The following is a 22,424-nucleotide window of genomic DNA, read 5'->3' as shown; positions in this document are numbered from 1 at the left end:
CTGTGCCAGGGCTCCTTATGCTCTTCTGTTCTGGGACGTGAAAACGCCTTCCGCCTTATTGGTCGTCCAAAAAGGTGCACCGGTCACAGTATAAGAGTCAAAAACCAGTATTACCAAAAAGACACTACGAGCGTCAGGGTGCAGAGTGGCTTTCTTCGATTAACGAACCGGCAGGACCATCGTAGTCTCTAAAATCGGGTTCTGCAGTGGTGGCGAAAGCGTAGTAAGTTTCAAGTTGTAAGCGGAGATGCAGAATTGTAGATACCCTTCAGTGTGGTTCAGGACAGTGTGTTCAGCGTTTGGCCGCCGTTCAGTAAATTCTGCATGAAGCAGTTTGAGCTCGTGGTTTTGGATTTACTTTTCAGGAGTATGTTTTCCAGTGGAATAAGGCTTAGTACTGAATGGGAGCTTTCTTTGCCTCTCTGAGTGTAGACAGGAGTGTTTATTTTCATTGTCTTCCCATTTTGTTAGATTGTGGACAAGGGAAAAGTTAAAGCATATTTTGGTTAAGTATTTTTAATAGTCTGGGATTCTATCCACCTCCTCCATAAGGGTTTTTACTTTAGAGAATTGTAAAGTAATTCTCTAAAGGGAGCTGCTTCTCTTGGTGTTTGAATCAAAAGCCAAGAATCGACTTGAAAAAAATTCTTATTCTGGTGGGAAATTTTTGTTGTCATACTTTCACTTCACCATTTTCTGTTTGTCTCTCCCCCAGCTGACCTCTGCCTGACAGTCTGCAATTATGGCCCTGACCAATTTAGAGATTCTATACAAATGACATTTTTAAAACGAGGGTTATTAATATTATTTGTGAGAAACACTTTATTTAGTTACCCAGTTTTTTTCTTCTAATGTGTCTTGGTTGATATCTGTATTAGGTAAGATTTATACTTCAGAGATTAAGTTTAAGTTAAGAACAAAGTTGTTAATCTTGATTTAATTATGCTAGTTTATTATTCATTGAACGGTCATTTTACTTATTTGCCTAGGTAATTACAGTTAGCTAATAGCTGATAAGAGTTCGCCATTGAACCATCAACTCTTGAACCAATAATTGTGACTATTTTAGATTAAAAAAAACGTAGTGGTCTTTATTGTTTTATTTCTCCATAACAAGCTATGAGGTCTTCGTATGTTTCTGAGTCTTTAATTCTTTTAGTTCTGGGAATTTTGGGTGAATTTCTTTTTTAAAACATATTTTTAATCAGTTCAAATGAAAAACTTAAAATATTGCATTAGGCAACTTACTAAATCTTTAGTTTTCTGTTTATTCTTGGAAAATAATGCATATTTTGGGTTCAGTTTAGTTTCCTAAAGGCTTCTCTGCTTAGGATGAATTAGTCTGGAGAAGAAAGAACATCCTGTTTGTATACCTGTAGAAGAAGTTACTGCTGTTAAAAGCTAAGTTGGCTTTTTGATGCTTAGTGTGGATAGGTTGAACAATGATTCATCCTCACGTTCGGAGGGCTTATTCTATATAAATAGTTGTAAGGAACTGGATAAGACTGTAGCTTCCATTATTTTTTATCATTTATATAATTGCTCTTTAGTGTACTTAAATATATAAAATACTATTAATAATTAGTTGTTTATTGTCCTTATTCTGTGATGATGTATGTATATATACCACATACAATAAAGTTGCATTTCATAAATTTATTTACATATAAGTGTATTTTAGTATTTTAACTATAAAAGTTAGTTTTATTAACTTTAGGTTTAATTAAAAGCCCATTTTAAAATGTAGTTTTTAGATATTTTAATTACTGATTTTTGTCTACTTTAACTTGTAATAGATGATATCATAAAATTATCAACTACAATTTCAGTTTCAAAAATTAAGCATAAGTTGAATTCTCAAATCCACACAATAAACATTGGGAGTGTTTTTAAAGCCATTTACCCTCAGTTATAACTCCTTTTGAGTTTGGAGGTGATAGTAAGTATTTTTAAATAAATGAAGCTACAGAAAACAAGGACTTACATTAAAACAACTAATTTTGAGGCTAGATCAAATGGCACTATTATAGACATTAGTTTTGCTTTTTTTTTTTTTTTTTTTGAGATGGCGTTTTGCTCTTGTTGCTCAGGCTGGAGTGCAAGGGCGCAGTCTCGGCTCATTGCAACCTCTGCCTCCCGGGTTCAAGCGATTCTCCTGCCTCAGCCTCCTGAGTAGCTGGCACTACAGGCCTGTGCCACCATGTCCGGCTAATTTTTGTATTTTTAGTAGAGACGGGGTTTTGCCGTGTTGGCCAGGCTGGTCTCGAACTCCTGACCTCAGGTGATCCACCCGCCTCAGCCTCCCAAAGTGCTGGTATTACAGGCGTGAGCCATCGCGCCTAGCCTAGTATTGCTTTATTTAACAGTAATATGCTTGCTGTACCTGGCATGAAGAATTCCTCTAAAGACCATTAATTAAAATAAGTTTTCATAATTCCTAAAGAATAATCTATATTATACATATTGGCACACTAAATTTTGTAATTCATGTTTAACAAATATCTGCATTTTATAATTCTGAAACTATTTGAACTTTACAACTTAGCTGATTAGTAGATTTTGTTTTTTAAGTATTTTATATTTCTAAATTTTTCTGCAGTACATTTTAGTGCATTTTAAAATTCTGACATCATATCCCCAAAAGTAGAAAGAAAATTAAATCTACATTCAGTAGCGACTGGGTGGTGGTGGTATGTATGTCACATAACTATTGATTTAAAACAATAACCACTTAAGTGTAATTTAATTTGCAAATGAGATGTTTATTTACTATGTAAAAGACAGTACTGCCAAATGAGACTGGCTAAAATAATTTACAGTGGGGCCATATGTACTAGCAGGTTACTAACAGATTAATAAGGATATTTTAACAATATTTAGAACACTAAAATTCCACTACTCAAAATAATTTGTACTTCTTATAGTAGTTTGAGAACCTACATTTTATGCTTAATTTAGTATTTACTTCTAGTCTTTTTTTTTTTGAGTCGGGGTCTTGCTTTATTGCCCAGGCTGGAGTGCTGCGGTATCATCATGGCTCACTGCAGACTTCCCAGGCTTAAGAGATCCTCCTGCCCAACCTCCTGGTCTCAAGTGATCCTCCCACTTCAGCCTCCCAAGTAGCTGGGGTTACAGGCACACACCACCACACCTGGCTAATTTTTAAAACTTTTAATTTTTAGTAGAGATAAGGTCTCACTATGTTGCCCAGGCTGGTGTCCAACTCCTGAGCTCAAGTGATCCTCCTGCTTTGGCCTCCCAAAGTGCTGGGATTATAAGTGCGAGCCACAGCGCCAGGCCTGCTTATAGCCTCTTGGAAAACATTTGGTTAATGAAAGTGAAGGTCCACCAGAGGGAGTGTGGGGTCTATATATTTGTTGTATTTGTTTTTTACCCTTGGTCTGGAATCAAAACATTTAAAAAATAAGAATAAAATTTTATTTTAGTTCTCTAAAACAATCAGTCAAAAGATATTAAAAATTGTGATTGTAGTTGTTTGGAGTTGCTGTCATTTTTGTTATCAAAATCAAGGCTTAATCAAGGCTGTTTTTCTTCTTAGAAAAAGGTGGCGAGGTGCAGTGGCTCACGCCTGTAATGCCAGCACTTTGGGAGGCCAAGGCGGGTGGATTGCTTGAGCCCAGGAATTTGAGACCAGCCTGGGAAACATGGTGAGACCTCCTCTCTACAAAAGTACAAAAGTTAGCCAGGTGTGGTGGAGTACACCTGTAGTCCCAGCTACTTGGGAGGCTGAGGTGGGAGGATCACTTGAGCCTGGGAGGTTGAGGCTGCAGTGAGCGGTGATTAAGCCATTGTACTCCAGCCTGGACAACAGAGTGAGACCCTGCCTTAAAAAAAAAAAAGTTACAATTACTGGAAAAATGAAAATGATGTATTTTCAAAGTGAAATAATGGGTTTTTAAGTAAACAGTCACACATCTGTGAAAGCTAAGGAATGTCCAAATTCTTTATTTTATTATTATTATTTTTTGAGACAGGGTCTTGCTCTGTTGCTCAGGCTGGAGTGCAGCGGTACAATCTCCGCTCACTGCAACCTCCATTGGTTCAAGCGATTCTTCCTGCCTCAGCCTCCTGAGTAGCTGGGATTACAGGTACACACCACCACGCCCAGCTAATTTTTGTATTTTTGGTAGAGGCGAGGTTTTGCCATGTTGGCCAGGGCCAGGCTGGTCTTAAACTCCTGATCTTAGGTGATCCGCCTGCCTCGACCTCCCAAAGTGCTGGGATTACAGGTGTGAGCCACCATGCCCAGCCTAGAAATGTCCAAATTCTGATAATGTTTTATAAGATTAAAAATATAGGCCAGGCCGGGAGGTCAGGAGTTGGAGACCAGCCTGGCCAACATGGCAAAACCCCATCTCTACTACAAAAAAAAAAAAAAAAAAAAAAAAAAAAATTAGCCAGTCATGGCAGTGCATGCCCTTAGTCCCAACTACTCAAGAGGCTGAGGCAAGCAAATTACTTGAACCTGGGAGGTGGAGGTTGGAATGAGCTGAGATTGCGCCACTACACTCCAGCCTGGGCAACACGGTGAAACTCCATCTCAATAAAAAAAAAAAAGTGTATATATATGCCAGGCATGATGTCTCACACCTGTAATCTCAACACCTCAACACTTTGGGAAGCCAAGGCAGGAGGGTTGCTTGAGCCCAGGAGTTAGAGACCAGCCTGGGCAACATAGTAAGACCCCATTTCTACAAAAAATATAAAGTTCTCCAGGTGTGGTAGCTTGTATCTGTGATCCCAGCACTTTGGAAGGGTGAAGCAAGAGAATCACTTGAGCCCAGGAGTTCAGTGCTGCAGTGAGCCACCATACTCCAGCCTGGGGGTCAGAGCAAGACCCAGTCTCAAATATATATATATACATATATATATACACACACACCCCCATATACACACACACATATATATACATATACGTATATATATGTGTGTATATATACGTATATATATATACACACACACTTTTTTTTTAAAGAAAGAGCTTGGGATATATATTTCTATACTTTTTTTAAGAAAAAGATTGGAAGAGACATATATATACACACACACACATACATACATACATTTTAAAGAGATTGACTGATGTATGTTTTTAACCTTTTTTTAAAAAAGAAATGGGATATATATATATATATATACTTTTTTTCTTTTTTTTTTTTTTTAAAGAGATTGTTTCTTGCTCTGTCACCCAGGCTGAAGTGTGGTGGCTAACTGCAGCCTCGACACAAACTCCCGGGCTCAAGCAATCCTCTTGTCTCAGCCTCCCAAAGTGCTGGGATCCCAGGCCCAAGCCACCATGCCTGGCTTAAAAATGTAGTACATTTGAATTGTATCCTTTTGAAATTGTTCATTTTTTGGAAAGAAGAATAAGAGATGAAGAAAAATCAGACTGGAAGAGGGTTGTTTTTTCCCTTTTGTAGTTGCAAATCCTAAGTGGGCAGTGGTAAATTTCTAGAATCATTTGTAGCATTCTGTTTTAATCTTGGCAATTTAAAGATGTTATAAATGAGGAGTCCCCAGAAAATGGTCATTTCATTATCAAAAGCAGGGTTGCAAATTTCAGATTGATCTTTTCAAAAGTTAGATTTGTACTTGTTTCTCAGTGTTCCTATCTCTGGAAACTAAAGAACCTCCTCCATTGTTAGCTGAAAATTGCACAGTGAATTTGAAAGTCAAGATGTCCCAGTCATGGACATAATGCTGCGATAGGTTACTTTTTGGAATGGAGAAAACATCTTAGAGATTGAGTCTGCATCAGAATATATTCTGAATGAGCATGGAATGTTCTTTACCCATGTTAGATATTAATTAATTAAGTTTTTCCATGTTTAACTTTTTTAAAAAAGCAAGACAATAAAACAGTCTTGTAATCTGAACACATATTTTGGGTTTTGTTGCTAGCATAAAAATTATTACCTAGTGGATGGTAACACTGTTTTGAAATTCTAGCTTGGAGAAGATGTTTGTTACAAGAGAAAAGGTGTTTCATTGAAACCTAACAGGGTAATTTACATGGAGAGATACTTGTTTCTCTTTTGAGTTATTGTTAGGTTAAGACATAAACTTAGAAAAATTGAGATGCTCATCTTTCCCATCTTAGATTTACTTTCACTATGAACTTTATAAATTCTTTTTTTTGAGACAGAGTCTCACTCTGTCGCCCAGACTGGAGTGCAGTGGCGTGATCATAATTATTCAAGCTTATGTATGTGTGTGTATTACACATATATTACACATATGTATAAATATCAAATATCTTTTTTACATTATATATAATGGTATATATAGTTGCTATATGTTTTATGTGTGTATAGCAGTATCTATCTATACTGCCTTATTTCCCAGGCATATTTATATGCAAAACTTTTTTTCAGTGAAATCTTATTGTACCAAGAGGAATAAGTATATATGCCCACAAAAAGACTGGGTCATAGCAGCTTTTTTCACAGTAGGAATAAACTACTGATTCACATAGCAACATAGATGAATCTCAGAAATACTGTTCATAGCAAGAGAAGCCAGGCACAGATGAGTATGTGTAAGTGTTTATGATGCCATTTATGAAAAATACAAGAACAGGCAAAACTAAGGTATGGTGATAGAAATCAGGACAGTGGTTGCCTCTGGGTAGGGGTTGTGGTTGACTGGAAGGGAGCACAAGGAAACTTTCTGGCATGATGGAAATATTCTGTAGCTTGACTTGGGTGATGGTAATTCAATTATATACTTTTTGGGTAACTTCGTTTTCACGTAATTTTTAACTTACAGAAAAGTTGCAAGACTAGTACAAAGAGCTTCCGTATACCTTTATCCAGTTTTGCCAGTTGTTATATACATTTACTCAAACATATTGATTCAAACTTAAGATTTTATAATATGTAAATTTTACTTTAATAAAGGAAAGAAAGCTAAAAAAAGTGTTGAAAATGAGGATGATCTTGTTATCTAAAAAACATGAAATACCTCAGTTAGGAATTAACCAGTGGTTTAATAATGATGAGAAAAAGAATCGTTGACTGTCTTTTGTCTTCATGTATATGTATTTATACTGCTTTTCACTAAAGACTCATGACATGTTTCTGTTAGAAGAAACAGGATCCTCAAAACGATTCAAGGTAGAACTGCCTACAAGGAAAACCTGCTTTATTTTGTTATCCTACACATGTCACCTAGGGAATGTGACTGAAACCTAGCAATAGCTTTCTGGGAATTGGAAGTTGTGACTGTTTCTGTTAAAAGAGTTGTATACCTACAATGTGCTAGCTGTTGCAAAGACATGAACAGTTTTTACTATCCTAGAACTTAGCCAAAGAAGAGGAGGCATACAAATCTGGTTGTTGTTTTTGGGTGGTGCTATTTTTCATAGGCAGGAAAGACATTGGTGTTTGTAAACTAAACTATTCTTGATCATTGGTAAGTGGTAAATCTGTCACTGTCTACTAGATTTAATGTTCCCACAGCCTCAATAGTGTGATTTGATTTAGATTAAATCAATTTAAATCATAGCTTAAACAATAATGGCTAAAAAAATTCAACTTTCCAATTCTACTACTTATTTTATGTAATTTTTAGTATGTGTTCATTACAATTTAGTATTAGGCATAATTAATGGATATTGGTTCTTTTTGTTTTTTCTTTTGAAACAGGGTCTAATTCTGTTGCCCAGTCTGGAGTGCAGTAGTGCGATCATAGCTCACTGCAGCCTGGAACTCCTGGGCTCAAATGATTCTCCTGCCTCAGTTTCCTGAGTAGCTGGGACTATAGGCATGCACCACCATGTCTGGCTAATTAAAGAAAAATTGTAGAGACAGAGTCTTGCTGTGTTGCTCAGGCTGGTCTTGAACTCCTGGCCTCAAGTGATCCTCCCACCTTGGCCTCCCAAAGTGTTAGGACTGCAGGTATAAGCCACTGTGCCTGGCCTGGTTCATTTTTTTAAATCTTTTTTTTTTTTTTCCCATCTACATCAGAAAGTTGTTTTATTTGGTCATATAGTCGAGTAGAAGATGTTTGAAGTAACTGGAGGGCTAACCAGATGCTTCAACAAATTAATCATTGTTATTCAAGATAAACATTTATTTTGCCTTTACTCATGAAAATAATAAAGTTATATGACCTATATATTTTTATTTATAAGTTTTTAAATTTAATATATTTTTATTTCAATAGCTTTGGAGTACAAGTGGTTTTTGGTTACATGGATGAATTATATCATGGTGAATTCTGAGATTTTAGTGCATCTGTTACCTGAGTAATACACATTTTACCCAATATGTAGTTTTTTATTCCTTTCCCCTGCCCTCTTCTGAGTCTCTAGAATCCATTATATCACTCTGTATGCCTTTGTGTACTCGTAGTTTATCTCCCACTTATAGGTGAGAACATGTAGTATATGGTTTTCCATTCCTGAGTTAGTTCACTTAGAATAATGTATCCAGCTTTATCAAAGTTGTTGTAAAAGACATTATTTCATTCCTTTTTTATGGCTGAGTAGTATTCCATTGTGTGTGTATGCCATGTTTTCTTTACTCATTTAACCTATATATTTTTCAACAAAAACGTAATTCTTTGAAGAATGACAGATGTCTGATATCAATCAACATGGATAAAAGGACTAACTTCTTCCATGTAATAAACATGTTCATATTTCTCTGAAATGACAGAATAGGCCTTTTACCCTTTTATGGTCCATTTCACTATGGTGTTTAATTGATCAGTCGAGAATGAAGAAAACCTTATTTGAAAAGTATCTGCCAGAATTTTGTTTAGAATGGTCAGCCTTAACTGAAGATAGGACTTAAAAAGTATACCTGTAAGTAGACCTTTTTAGACTTTTTATTATGAAAGTTGCATACATACACAGAATCGTAGAGAATTGTCTAATGAAGTTCCATATACCTCCTCTCCAGATTCTTTAATGAACCTCCATGTACCCATTCCCCAGATTCATTAATTACTGACATTTTGGTTATTTGTATTTCATATATTTTTTTGAGACAGGGTCCTACTTGTTGCTCAGGTTGAAATGCAGTGGTGAAATCACAGCACGCTGCAGCCTTGACCTCCTAAGTACAAACAGTCCTCCCACCTCAGCCTCCACAGTAGCTGGGATTACAGGTATGCATCACCATGACCAGCTAATTTTTAAGTTTTTTTGTAGAGCCACAGTCTCACTATGTTGCTCAGGCTGGTCTTAAAATCCTGGGCTCAAGCTGTCTTCTTGCCTTGGCCTCCCAGAGTGTTAGGATTACAGGCATGAGCCACTGTGTCCAGCCATGTGCTTTTTTAAACTGTTAAATTCTCACAGAGATCATAAAACAGTGGTAGTATTGGTGTACCAATTTTTTTTCTGAGTTTTTTCCCGAAATTTTGTTATAAGTAGAGAAACATAAAAAACATTGTGTTTTAGCTCAGAGATTTACTTTGGACAAATGGTAATTATGAAACTGTTTTTGTCTTTAGCTTCTTTTTGTCAATTCATAGCCTGGAAAAGAAAAAGAAGGATTAATTTTTATGCTTTTCATTAGAATAAATTAGTTTAAGTACTCCGTATCTGTAGAATAAGGTACTGTTCATCTGGAAAGTTTGGTTAGTGTAATATCTTAGGAATGCAATTCCTAAGATACTGGAATTGTCTAAATGTTCTTCTTTTGCCTTTTCTTTCTCTAAAACCTTCATCATTGCAGTGCTTTAACTGCCACCTCTTTTTTAGGCCCCAAACCTACATCACTGTTTAAACTTGAGGTCTAAATATTCGTCTATGTCTTGAAATGAAATGTATTTAAATACCATCTCTGTAGCAGCTGTATACCAACATGACCCCTCCCCACTCCCTCCTGCCAAAACACTTCTCTTCCTGACTTCCCTCTTCAGCTGTTAATGACTCCACTATTCTTATTGGTCATTTTGACTTTTCCTTCTTAAACTCAGTGAGTCACTAAATTCTTTTGTTTCTAACTTTATGTCTCTTTATCTTTTTGTCCTTTTGATTTTCACTACACTTTTCCTAATTTGGTTAATGTGGTAAAGCAGGATGTTATCCCGAGTCTATAATGAACTTCATACATATCAAAATTAAGATATGCCCTCAATGTAAAATAGGACATTTTCTTCCCTTCCAGAGAAGGCCTAAGTGTTGGGGCGCGTGCCTGTAGTCCCAGCTACTCAAGAGGCTGAGGTGGGAGGGTCACTTGAACCCAGGAGGTTGAGGCTGCAATGAGCCATGATCATGCCACTGCACTCCAGTCTGGATGACAAAGAGAGCCTCTGTTTTTAAAAATTAAATTAAAAAAAAAAAGGCTTCAGTCAGCCTTTAGGCAGACACATCATTTTTAAGACCTAGGTAATAATTATATTTAAACCAAGGTGATATGGAAGATTGCCAAATCACTCAGCTCAAATAACCTGGTGAATAGTGGTGGCTGGCAGTGCCCATGATTTTTCAAGGAGTTTGAGCAGCAGACTTTCTTAGACCACAGATTGTGGCCCAGGATGAATTCTCCCCAGCCCGGAATACCTGCAAGTGCTTTGTAGTAGGGGAAATGCTGAACTGAGTATATATAACACATTTTCAGGACTTTCTAGTGTTTTTATGGGAGAAAGTACAGGTCTTTTCTTTGGGTTTATTTGAAGACTCTCTTCTTATCCCATGTCTCATATTTCCTGACCAAGATGGTTCCCTTTAAAAATCCACCTTTGCTGGGCCGGGCGTGGTGGCTCATGCCTGTAATCCCAGCACTTTGGGAGGCCGAGGCGGGCGGATCACGAGGTCAGGAGATCGAGACCACTCTGGCTAACACGGTGAAACCCCATCTCTACTAAAAATACAAAAAATTAGCCGGGTGTGGTGGTGGGCGCCTGTAGTCCTAGCTACTTGGGAGGCTGAGGCAGGAGAATGGAGTGAACCTGGGAGGCGGAGCTCGCAGTGAGCCGAGATTGCGCCACTGCACTCCAGCCTGGGCGACAGAGGGAGACCACGTCTTAAAACAAAACAACACAACAAAACAAAACAAAAATCCACCTTCTCTGAAAATGACGTGACACTCTATTTCATTACTCTGCCTTCTCTTTGCAGGCTTCTGGAATTGGTTTGTCAGAAAGCTAAGAGCTTGAGCTTAGTTGGGAGGAGATAAAATAGAAATGAGATTATAAGTGATCTCCTTTGTTCTTCCCACTAGCAGTTTTCTAGCTTCCAGGGGTCTTGGGCCTGATTCCTTTCCAAATGGGTGGTAGTTTTTACTTGTTTTTGGTCAGTTTATGGAGATTTCTTTCTTATTTCTGCCCTTTTGGGAAATGTTAAAATTTCCTCCTGGTACGAACCAAGACCCAGTTTAAGTAATTACTGACTTTGGGGATAAGAGAATGAAATACTATATTGCCCTAGATAATTGAGAACATCTGATTATTTTCTCTGATGGAACTACAGATAATATAGGGATTTGGAAATGCTTATGCAGAAAATAATTTAATGATTATTAAGGGTGGAAAAAAGAGAAAAATAAACCATTCCTAGGAAGCCTGGTATGGTAGGACTAGACACTGGAATGAGATTCAGGAGTGTTGCCACTAAGTTGCTGTATGATCTTGGGCGTGTTAAAATTACTTAACCATTCCGAGCCTTTATTTATAAAATGAGTGGGTTGGATTTTAGGTAGTATCTTAAGGTCCCTCTGCAGTTCTGAAATTCTAAGATGAGTGGTTTCTCAGGAAAAAAAACTAATTTATATGCTGTTCCTAGTTAATGATTTTTCAGGGGCTGTTTCTCATACATATTTTTCTGTTTCCAATAGCGGTTAGGAGAAGAAATAATTAAAGGTGTCAGCGTTTGTAAAGTGGATTTAGATTTATTTATGTTTCTCCACTGAATTTATCCTGGACCCTTACTTTCACCTTCTATTAATATTTGTATCCACTCTCCTGCTTTTCTTTTTCTATTTGCTTTACACTATGACGTCAAATCCCTCTTTTCTCTTCCTGCTGCTGCTTTTGTCCAGCTGTCCTTCATTACCCATATTTCATTATGACTGTGGAATTTATCAAATAGGCCCTTGAGTCTAAGCTATTACTGATTTAAATTCAGATGTCCCAATAGTTGTTAGGATTAATAGGACCCTTCTACTCTGTTATACAGCAACTGGAGAGATGAGTCCTAGGGTTAGAGGGGGTGGGCAAGCCTGAGGGTAGAAGGAATGGTGTAGAAGAGAATTCCAAGGATTGTTTTGATTTTGCCCCTAAAATATAAGTTAAAATCCTAAGTTTCGATGATGATGACTTTTGCACTGATAAAAGTTTGATCCTGAAGTCATAATGGACTGTGAGAGTTTCTTGAAGGCAGAGCTGAACTTCTAATTCTGAATCCACAGCATTCAGTAATGCTGAAGTATTGCTGCTGCTAAGTGCAAGTTGAATTAAATTGTTAGGATTGATGCTTTCTTCCCTCAAGGTGTTTTGTGGTAGGCTGGGGATTAAGAGTATGGTATAGACTTGTTTTTTTGAGACGGAGTGTTTCTCTGTCACCCAGGCTGGAGCGCAGTGGCGTGATCTCGGCTCACTGCAACCTCTGTCTCCCAGGTTCAAGCGATTCTCTTGCCTCAGCCTCCTGAGTAGCTGGGATTACAGGCATGTGCCACCACGCCCAGCTAATGTTTGCATTTTTAGTAGAGACCGGGTTTCATCATGTTGGTCAGGCTGGTCTCGAACTCCTGACTTTGTGATCCACCCGCTTCGGCCTCCCAAAATGCTGTATCTGTAGAATCCGTAGAATCCGGGATTACAGGCGTGAGCCACCACACCCAGCCTAGAGTATGGTATAGACTCGTGTAAGACTTCAGTGAATCTTATCACTACCACTTTGTGGTATAGGATAAGATACTTATTTTCTGTAAGTCTCAGTTTCCTCAACTATAACATGCGAGAGGGACAAAATGAGCACTTACCTCAAGGTTGTTGTGAGGATTAAATGAGACAATACATGTAAAGCACTTAGCTCAGCGCCTAGTATGTCTTCACTAAATATTAAATACTATTGTAGTTTCATTAATAAGTACTGCTGTGTTCCAGATATTTATTAAGTTCTGCTAGGTTCTAAGTAGGGTTAACAAAATGAACAGGACATGATCCTGCTCTCAGAAAAGACAGAACTTATGCACAAAAGATAATTAACAACCTAGATCCAATGGTAAGTGGCAAAGGAGTGGTTTACTTAAGGGCTCAAGAGGCTAAGCAAATGAGAACTTCAGGAAGGTGACAGAACTTGATCTCAGCTTTGAAGGACTAATTAGCAAGTTGACAGTCTCCTTGGAGCCAGACTGCTTGTGTTTGAATCCTAGTTCTGCTACTGTGTCATCTTAAGCAAGTGACGTGATCTCTCGCCTAGGATTGTTGAGAGAATTAAATGAGTTAATACATGTAAAACACTTAGAATGGTTCTGCAAACATTGTTAGAGCTTGATAAATTATTATTAATAAGTTGAGAGAAGGGAGAATGCATTTCAGATAGAACATTGAGTGATAATGAAGGGGAGATACTCTAGGTTTGTTTGAAATGATGAAGCCAAATTGGCCAGAGGGGTAGCTTGTTGGAAAATAGTGGATGAATATGTCGGGGCACAGTTATGAATAAGTAAGCCAAGAAGTGTGACATCTTTTCCATATGTACTGAGGGAACTTGGAAAGACTCTTGGGTTATTTGTCAACTCTTATGTGTTACAGATAATTTCTAAGTCTGTATCTCCAGCATTTCTACCTTCCTTGATTTCAAAATAACTGAAACTTCTATTCAAGCTAATTTTGATAGTAAAGCTCATAATCTTCTAAACTGGGCCATTATGCTTCTTTATTTGCTCATTTATTTTTGTAAATGTTTTTGGCTTTCTCTTTTTCTCTGTATTCTAGTTGTTTACGTAATCCTCACTCCTTTTCTCCAAAGTTTAGTGGGTTTCTGCTAGTGTTTCCTCTCTGTCCTCAAAACCCCAGTCTAGATCCTAAATCATCAAGCCATAAGGTGGAAAGGACCAGAGAGAGGGAGAAAGGGAAGAAGGAAGGGAACCATCCTCTAGTCCAGCCATCTTGTTTTACAGATGAGAAAATTGAGGTTCAGAGGAAGTAGAGGCATATGCTCAAGATCCACAGCTACCGAATGAGCAGGGCTGCCCCTTTCAGGACTAGATGAAGGCTGTTTTATACTATCATCTCAGTGTGATTCTCAGGTATCTGGGTGGGAATTATAGTAGTACAATAAATAAATTTTCTGTTATTACTATTAAGCACCAAGACAAAAAATAGTTTTATTACCAGGAACTATATGATAATAATTCAACCTTATTAATAAGCCCATGATTGTATTTCTAAGATGAGCCTCACTATTCTTAATACTTAAAACCAAGTCTCCAAAATCTGCTTTGAGAAGAGGGTTTCTTGCTTTCATTTTTAGAGTTGTAAATTATAAATGTAATAGTATTATAAACATAAATAGTATTCTCAAAAGAGTGGACTTTTTGTTTCTGTTTTCTTCTTTTTTTTCTTTTGAGACAGGGTCTTGCTCTGTTGCCCAGGCTGGAGTGCAGTGGCACGATCAAAGCTCCTTCCCAGGCTCAAGCGTTCTTCCCACCTCAGCCTCCCAAGTAGTTGGGACTAAAGGTGCACACCACTGCACCTGGCTAATTTTTAAATTTTCTGTAGAGATGGGGTCTCACTCTATTGCCTAGGCTGGTCTCAAACTCCTGGCCTCAAGTGATCTGCCTGCCCTGGCCTCCCAAAGTGCTGGGATTACAGGCAGGAGCCACTGCACCCAGCCAATCTCTTAGATTTTAATATATGCCACACACAACACATGATGGTATGTTATGTATTCAAGCATTTTCTTCTACATTGTTTTTCTACCTAGATGTAATGTGATAGAAGGTATAAAGCCCTAAGCTTAGCGTCTGGCCATACCAGTTGCTCAATAAATATTCTCTTCCCTTTTTACAGGGCTGGTAATTTTTTCTCTTATATAATGTTAATTCCCAATCACCAATTCACTATCACATCACTTCCTTTTCTTCCCTGGAAACGTATGTTTAAATACATTTGCCCTCTCTGCATTTTGAACATTTTCATAATGTACAAGTACTTTTTTTTTTTTTTGAGACGGAGTCTCTCTCTGTTGCCCAGGCTGGAGTGCAGTGGCGCGATCTCGGCTCACTGCAAGCTCCGCCTCTCAGGTTCACGCCATTCTTCTGCTTCAGCCCCTCGACTAGCTTGGGCTACAGGCGCCTGCCACTACGCCAGCTAATTTTTTGTATTTTTTTTTTTTTTAGTAGAGACAGGTTTTCACCGTGTTAGCCAGAATGGTCTCAATCTCCTGACCTTGTGATCCGCCCGCCTCAGCCTCCCAAAGTGCTGGGATTACAGGCGTGAGCCACCGCCTCCAGCCACAAATACTTTTTAGTCGCCATAAGCATAATCAAGAAATCATTTTGCAGATGGTAAGCTTTTCATGTTGTGTATTCTTTCCCATGATTAGAGAAGTAAAAAGTGGCCTGGGTTGCATAAAGATGTCGTAGACCTCTGCAATCTGCCACAGTATTTCTTTTAAAAAAAAAAAAAAGCAAGCTTCTGGACTAGATTGATTTTTACTGAAATATTAATTTTTCTTTATTATTTTTAAACACTGAAGTTGAATTGTATAATTCACAAATGCCTATACAAAACTTTTTTCCATGTCCTCAATACTTTGTATCAGATCATTTATATTTCTCATGGTTTGGTTTCTTTTTCTTGTCTTCATTTTTCTGAAGGTAAAAGGGGATTTTTTCCCCCCTTTTCTGATCTGTAACTTGTTTTGTATTTGGATGATTACCCTTTATAACAAATTTTATCTTCTAATTATGCTATTGAGAGAGAAGATAGTGGCCGGTCACGGTCGCTCACGCCTGTAATCCCAGCACTTTGGGAGGCCGAGGTGGGCGGATCATGAGGTCAGGAGATCGAGACCATCCTGGCTAACACAGTGAAACCCAGTCTCTACTAAAAATACAAAAAATTAGCTGGGCGTGGTGGCGGAAGCCTGTAGTCCCAGCTGCTGGGGAGGCTGAGGCAGGAAAATGGCGTGAACCCGGGAGGCGGAGCTTGCAGTGAGCCGAGATCACGCCACTGCACTCCAGCCTGGGCGACAGAGTGAGACTCCGTCTCAAAAAAAAAAAAAAAAAAAATTCTTCTAAATTAGATTTTAGGGTTCTTTTGAGGGCTGAGTTTGTGTGTATAGGTTTCTCTTAGCCCCTTCATATATTGTGTTGGAACTTCTGTTCCTATTTTTTAAATGTTTTCTTATGTTGAATTATTTTATTGCTGTTTGAAAAAATATGTCAAAACTGTATTTATGGGTGGTTGCTAGCCTTTTAAATTTACATAGTAATAAATTTTGCTGTTAACTTCATTCTTAGAATATGAAGTTTTTTGTAATTTAACTTCTTTAGGTATTTACCCTGCAATTCTGATACCTTGAGAGAGAAAGGGATAATTGACTTTTTCACTTTCATTTTATAGATACTATTTGGCTACCTTATTCCTTCCCTTTATTTTCATTTTATTTGTGTCTCCTAAAAGTGGGGACCTTTTAATATAATGTTAGGCGCTTTATAGGCTGTCTTTTCTTTTATAAAATGTGTTCATTTCACTTTTCGATTTTTAATATGACTATATTCTAGATTTTCTGTAATTCATGATATATTTTTTAAGATTTTGGCTAGATTTGTCAGTTTGGATTGTAGTTTCTTTTAACCTGTTTTTGTTTATTTATTTATTTATTTATTTATTTTTTTGAGACAGGATTGCACTCTCTTACCCAGGCTGGAGTGCAGTGGTGCGATCTCAGCTCACTGCAACCTCTACCTCCCTGGCTCAAGCAATCCTTCCACCTCAGCCACCCAAGTAGGTGGGACTACAGGTGTGCACCACCATGCCCAAATAACTTTTCTATTTTTTGTGGAGACAGGGTTTGGTTTTACCATTTTGCCCAGGCTGGTCTCAAACTCCTGGGTTCAAGGGATCGTCTCACTTTGGCCTCAGAAAGTGCTGGGATTACAGGCATGAGCCACTGCACCTGGCTTATTAATTTCATTAATACCTTGCTTTTACCTCCATTTAACAAACTTTGGTATTACCATATATGAGATATTTTCATGTGTATGTGTGCATTTATATTTTTTAAATATGTGACTGAGTTTTTTCCCTTTTTCTTAGATTCCTAGACTATTTCAATATTTTTATACCTGTTGTCTACTCTGCAGCTAATGACACAGATAGCAGTATATGAGTTTTTCTTTTCTTTTCTTTTCTTTCTTTTTTTTTTTTTTTGAGATGGAGTCTTGCTTTGTTGCCCAGGCTGGAGTGCAGTGGCACGATCTTTTCTCACTGCAACCTCCGCCTCCCAGGTTCAAGCGATTCTTGTGCCTCAGCCTCCCGAGTAGCTGGGATTACAGGTGCCCACCACCACACCCGGCTAATTTTTTTTTGTATTTTTAGTAGAGTCGGGGTTTCACCATATTGGCCAGGGCGAACTCCTAACCTCAAGTGATCCACCCGCCTCAGCCTCCCAAAGTGTTAGGATCACAGGCATGAGCCACCGTGCCCGCTGAGAATTTAATACACTTTATGTAAGTTAATTTTTTATGATAGTTATCTAGCTTTGCCAGACCAATTTTGTTAGTAAATTTAAAACATTAAAACATTTTGAATCCTCCTAATTCCGTGTCTCTAATTTAGTAATTTTAAGTTTTGATCCTTGTTTCATTCTATCATTCTTTTATTTAAAAAAATTGTCATTGGCTTTTCTAAAAGTGAATCATGAATCATGTGAAATAATTAACTCTAAAACAAGAAAGATACCTTTTAGAACCTTCATTTTTTATAAATTGCATTAACAAGTTATGCAGTGATGTGAAGATACAAACTAAGGTCATTAAGTTTTCTTTAATTTATAATTTATATTAACCTATTCATTGAAAAGGATTTGATAGTTTGTGATTAAAGCAAAACAGGCAAAGACCATTAAAAACAAAGACAGAAAATGAGCATAAATCACTTGAGAAATAATGAGCAGAATGGGGGAATGGGAAGAAATCTTTATACCAGTAATCTGAGGCAAGATAGTTTCTGTGTTTGAACATTAAATTTAGCTCTGAGCTTCCTGGCAAGCAAGAGAAAAAAGGAAACAGGGTGAGTTTTATAGTTATTGTCCAATAAAGAAAGCTTTTTCAATTTTTCAGAAGAGAGAAACTTTTTCTGAGTCATAAGTTATAAGAGGTTTGTTATGTGAATTCTTACATATGGAACATAACTTATATTTCTAATTTTGAAAATTATTGCATTTCTTCTGTTGCTATCTTAGCCATCAGGTACCATTCTATGCATTGTAATTATATTGGTCGTATTAAGTTCATGTCCACTGTTGTCAAAAGTGGAAATACCATGGCTGGGGTGTGTTTATGTATTGCCTCTAGAGCTGTAGCCACTGACGAACAGGAAACTGAAAGCTAAAAGTTCAGGAAATGTATTTAGACTGTGGAAAACATATATATGATACTTTACTGAAAACCATGCTCTTTTGAAAACTGAAATATGTATGTATTTAATTAGAGATGAATATTAAGGATTCTTATAATAATGCTGTCAGATGCTTAAATATGATAATAGATACAGTATGTGCATTGTAGGCCAGGAATATTGTGCAATGCTAGAAAAAAAGGCAACAGATTATTGTATGTATTCAGCTATATTCTTTCAAGAAACGAAACAGCTGGCACATCAATTGAATTCCTCAAGGATGTCTTATTTCCAGAGAATTCCAGAGTTTTAGTTTTAGCTTAGTTCCAAGGAAGAGGAGGTCCCTGTTTTACAGGATAGCCTATTTCAGTCTTAGGGAGTTCTAATGGTTAACTTCTGTTTTCATACACTGAATTTAACTTTGTTTTCCTGTGATTTATTAATACAGTCTATAGCTTTCTTAGAGTTGAGAAGAAAATGATTAATTGATCAAACTTTTTTTGAAAAGTTAATTGCATCTCAAGTGTTTTCTTAGATATTGTTTCATTTTAGGTTCCTTATAAAGTACTTCCTAAAGGAGTCTTTAGTTTTGAAGTTATAAAAAAAAATTATCAGAGGAAATGTGACTAATGTATATGCTTGGTTGAGCTGCATTTTCTTACTGTTTCTATACTTAGTATTTTAACAGGATGTGATTGATAGGAATTTAACATTCTAATTCTTCAAGACAATCATGAAGTTCTAATAGTTTGTTAGAAATGGAAATTGTGTCATTATATTTTGTTGTTTTATTGTTGTGCATTTTAACAAAAGAGGTGACTTCACATGTACCCTAAAACTTAAAGTATAATAGTAACAAACAAACAAAACACATGTACCCTAAAACTTAAAGCATAATAATGAAAAACAAAAAAAAACCAAAACACATGTACCCTAAAACTTAAAGTATAATAATACAAAAAAAAAAGAAGAAAAAAAAACAACAAAAGAGGTGACTTATAACTATTCCATTCCAGTTTTATGATTTGAAATTGTAGTCACACAGAACATTTAGGGGCCACATTAAGTGAAAATTCCATTTATTACAAAGTTTTTAAAAGGATTTTTAGCTGTATTACATGTCACTTAATTATAATCAATTTAATAGTTTCATTAAAATTAGACTCTTTTCAGGATTGATTTTGGTTTTGGTCTGTTAGGGTTGTGTCTTTACCCCTGAACTGTTGTGGTAGCCAAAGGGATAGAAAGCACTGACTGGCAAAAAATGGACACTGGGCCTAGCCTAAGAGGGAGAAGCAGGACTTCCCAGAGGAAAGTCCCGGGATGCTGTTTCCAGCATAAAGGGGAGTGGGCTCTGGGCTCACACAAGGAGTCTCAGCAAGGCCAGACCGTAAAGGGCTGGGTATAGTGGGAAGAAGAGTTGGATTTTATGCAGTGGCTGATCTGCTGTTGCCATAGAGGATTCTTTTTGAATAATAACTTTTACTTTCTTATTGTGTTACACACTCATTGTAGAAAAATGAAATTAGTGAAGAAAATAAAATAAAAATTTCCTATAATTTTTTTCCCTTTTTGAATGTTCTTAGCTAATTTCCCTTAAACTTCATTTAACATTTAGGTTACTTTTTTTTTTTCTTTTCGAAAGAGTCTCACTCTGTCACCCAGGCTGGAGTGCAGTGGCGGGATCGCAGCTCACTGCAACATCTGCTTCCTGAGTTCAAGTGATTCTTCTGCCTCAGCCTCCTGAGTAGCTGGGATTACAGGCGCCCGCCACCATGCCTAGCTGATTTTTGTATCTTTAATAGAGAATTCTTCTGCCTCAGCCTCCTGAGTAGCTGGGATTACAGGCACCCACCACCACGCCTGGCTGATTTTTGTATTTTTAATAGAGATGGGGTTTCACCATGTTGGCCAGGCTGATCTCAAACTCTTGACCTCAGGTGATCCACCTGCCTCGGCCTCCCAAAGTGTTGGGATTATAGGCATGAGCCACTGCACCCAGCCAACTAGGTTACTTCTTATTTGTTTATTTGAAAGAGTGCTTGTTGAATTGTTCTTTCCACAGATTATGCTTCTAATAACTTTAAAAATTAATTATGGAGGAAACGGGTTAATCATTTTAAGGATTCTTTTTGGTTGATATAATGATTCTATTAATTAATATTTGTCTTATGGGAGCCGTAAGCGTAATAGGCATAATGAGAGCACACACTTGTAAATCAGAGTGGTTCTTACAGGGGAGACAGGAAAAATGGAGTCCAAAAGGCCTTTCTGTAAGTTCCTTGGGAGCAGGGACTAGGTCTTTCTTGTTCACCATTATGTCAGTATCAGGCACAATGCTTGACGCCTAGTAAGTGTTCCATAAATAGTTGAATGAATGGATGAGTTTCTCATTAAGCACTTTTAGTAGCTCATATTTCTTGTACTGTGGATAATCAAGATCAATTATATTCATCTAAGGTTAAGAGCCTTTGCTGTACTCAGTTTTCTTTATTAATGTAAATTTAATAAACTGATTTTTTTAAAAGGCATGCATGTATGTATGCACACACACACACACACACACACAAAACAAGTGAAAATTTATTGTTTCTTCCCCTGAGCCCCATTCTCCAGAATTAGCTACTATTAATGGCTTACTATATTTTTTCTAGGTATTTTCTCTTCATATACATTTTGTTTCTTTTCTTTTTTTTGAGACAGAGTCTCGCTCTGTCGCCCAGGCTGGAGTGCAGTGGTGCAATCTCGACTTACTGCAACCTCCCGAGTTCAAGGGATTCTCCTGCCTCAGTCTCCCGAGTAGCTGGGATTATGGGCGCCTGCCACCATGCCCTATACTAAAATTTTAGTATTTTTAGTAGAGACGGGGTTTCACTGTGTTGGCCAGGATGGTCTTGATCTCTTGAACTCGTGATCCGCCTGCCTCAGCTTCCCAAAGTTCTGGGATTACAGGTGTGAGCCACCGTGCCCAGCCTTCATATACATTTTCTTTACACAAATAGAATAATTATATTCTGTTCTATAAATAGCTTTTTTTCCTCTTCATGGCATTCTTAAACTTTCCATATCAATTCGTTTGTAACTGTGTCTTTATTTTTAATTGTATAATTTTCCATTGTAGAGATGTATAATAGAAGTCTATGAAGGAAATCCACTCCCCTCCTTTTTTTTTTTTTTTTTTTTTTTTTACTATAATAGTAGTATTTCTGCATGTATTTTTGCTTGCTTCTGTGAGAATATCTACAGGTTATTTCCTGGAAGTGATATTGCTGGGCTAAAGGATATTTGCACATAAACTTTCAGTAGATATTGGGAAATTTGCCCTTAAAAATATTCAACAAATTTGTACTCTTACTAAAGATATGAAGTGTTATTTTTCTGATAACTGTGCACACTTTCATTTTGTGGATTAGAAGGATTAAACTTCTGAAAATGAATCCTTGTCATGGTAGCTTGAGACGTTCAGAAGATGATAGATTAGGTAATATATATGTTCCTTGGCTTATGGTGGTTTTACCTCCTGATAAACTCATTGTAAATAGAAAATATCACAAGTTGAAAATGCATTTAATATACCTAACCTACTGAACATCATAGCCTACCTTACACATGCTCAGAACACTTAAATTAGCCTACAGTTGGGCAAAACCATCTAATAGAGTGCCTATTTTATAATGTGTTGAATGTCTCACATAATTTATTGAAAACTGAAAGTGAAAAAGCAGAATAGTTGTATGGGTGCTTGGAGTACTGTTTCTACTGAATGTGTATCGCCTTCTCACCATCATAAAGTTGAAACTCGTAACCCAGACCATAGGTTGGGGACTGTCCATAGTTCCATTGCCTGATGTGATCTGTTGAAGTTAGGTGGAAGATAGTGT

At 37.2% G+C, this 22,424-nt stretch overlaps 1 protein-coding gene across 8 annotated transcripts in view; it reads left to right on the top strand.

The window, feature by feature from the left end:
- The window catches only part of FKBP5 (FKBP prolyl isomerase 5), a 156,865-nt gene that overhangs the window by 41,849 nt on the left and 92,592 nt on the right, over positions 1-22,424 (top strand). Inside the window, exon 2 of one of the 8 annotated variants that reach the window (XM_055390280.1) lies at positions 3,560-3,668. The exons of the other annotated variants lie outside the window; for them this stretch is intronic. The gene's annotated coding sequence lies outside the window, so the exon portion shown is untranslated. The remainder of the gene's footprint in view (positions 1-3,559; positions 3,669-22,424) is intronic. 8 annotated transcript variants of the gene reach the window in all.

This window comes from Gorilla gorilla, chromosome 5 (assembly GCF_029281585.2).
Source record: "Gorilla gorilla gorilla isolate KB3781 chromosome 5, NHGRI_mGorGor1-v2.1_pri, whole genome shotgun sequence".
Taxonomy (NCBI): Eukaryota; Metazoa; Chordata; class Mammalia; order Primates; family Hominidae; genus Gorilla; species Gorilla gorilla.
This window is presented reverse-complemented; position numbering and strand designations above follow the sequence as displayed.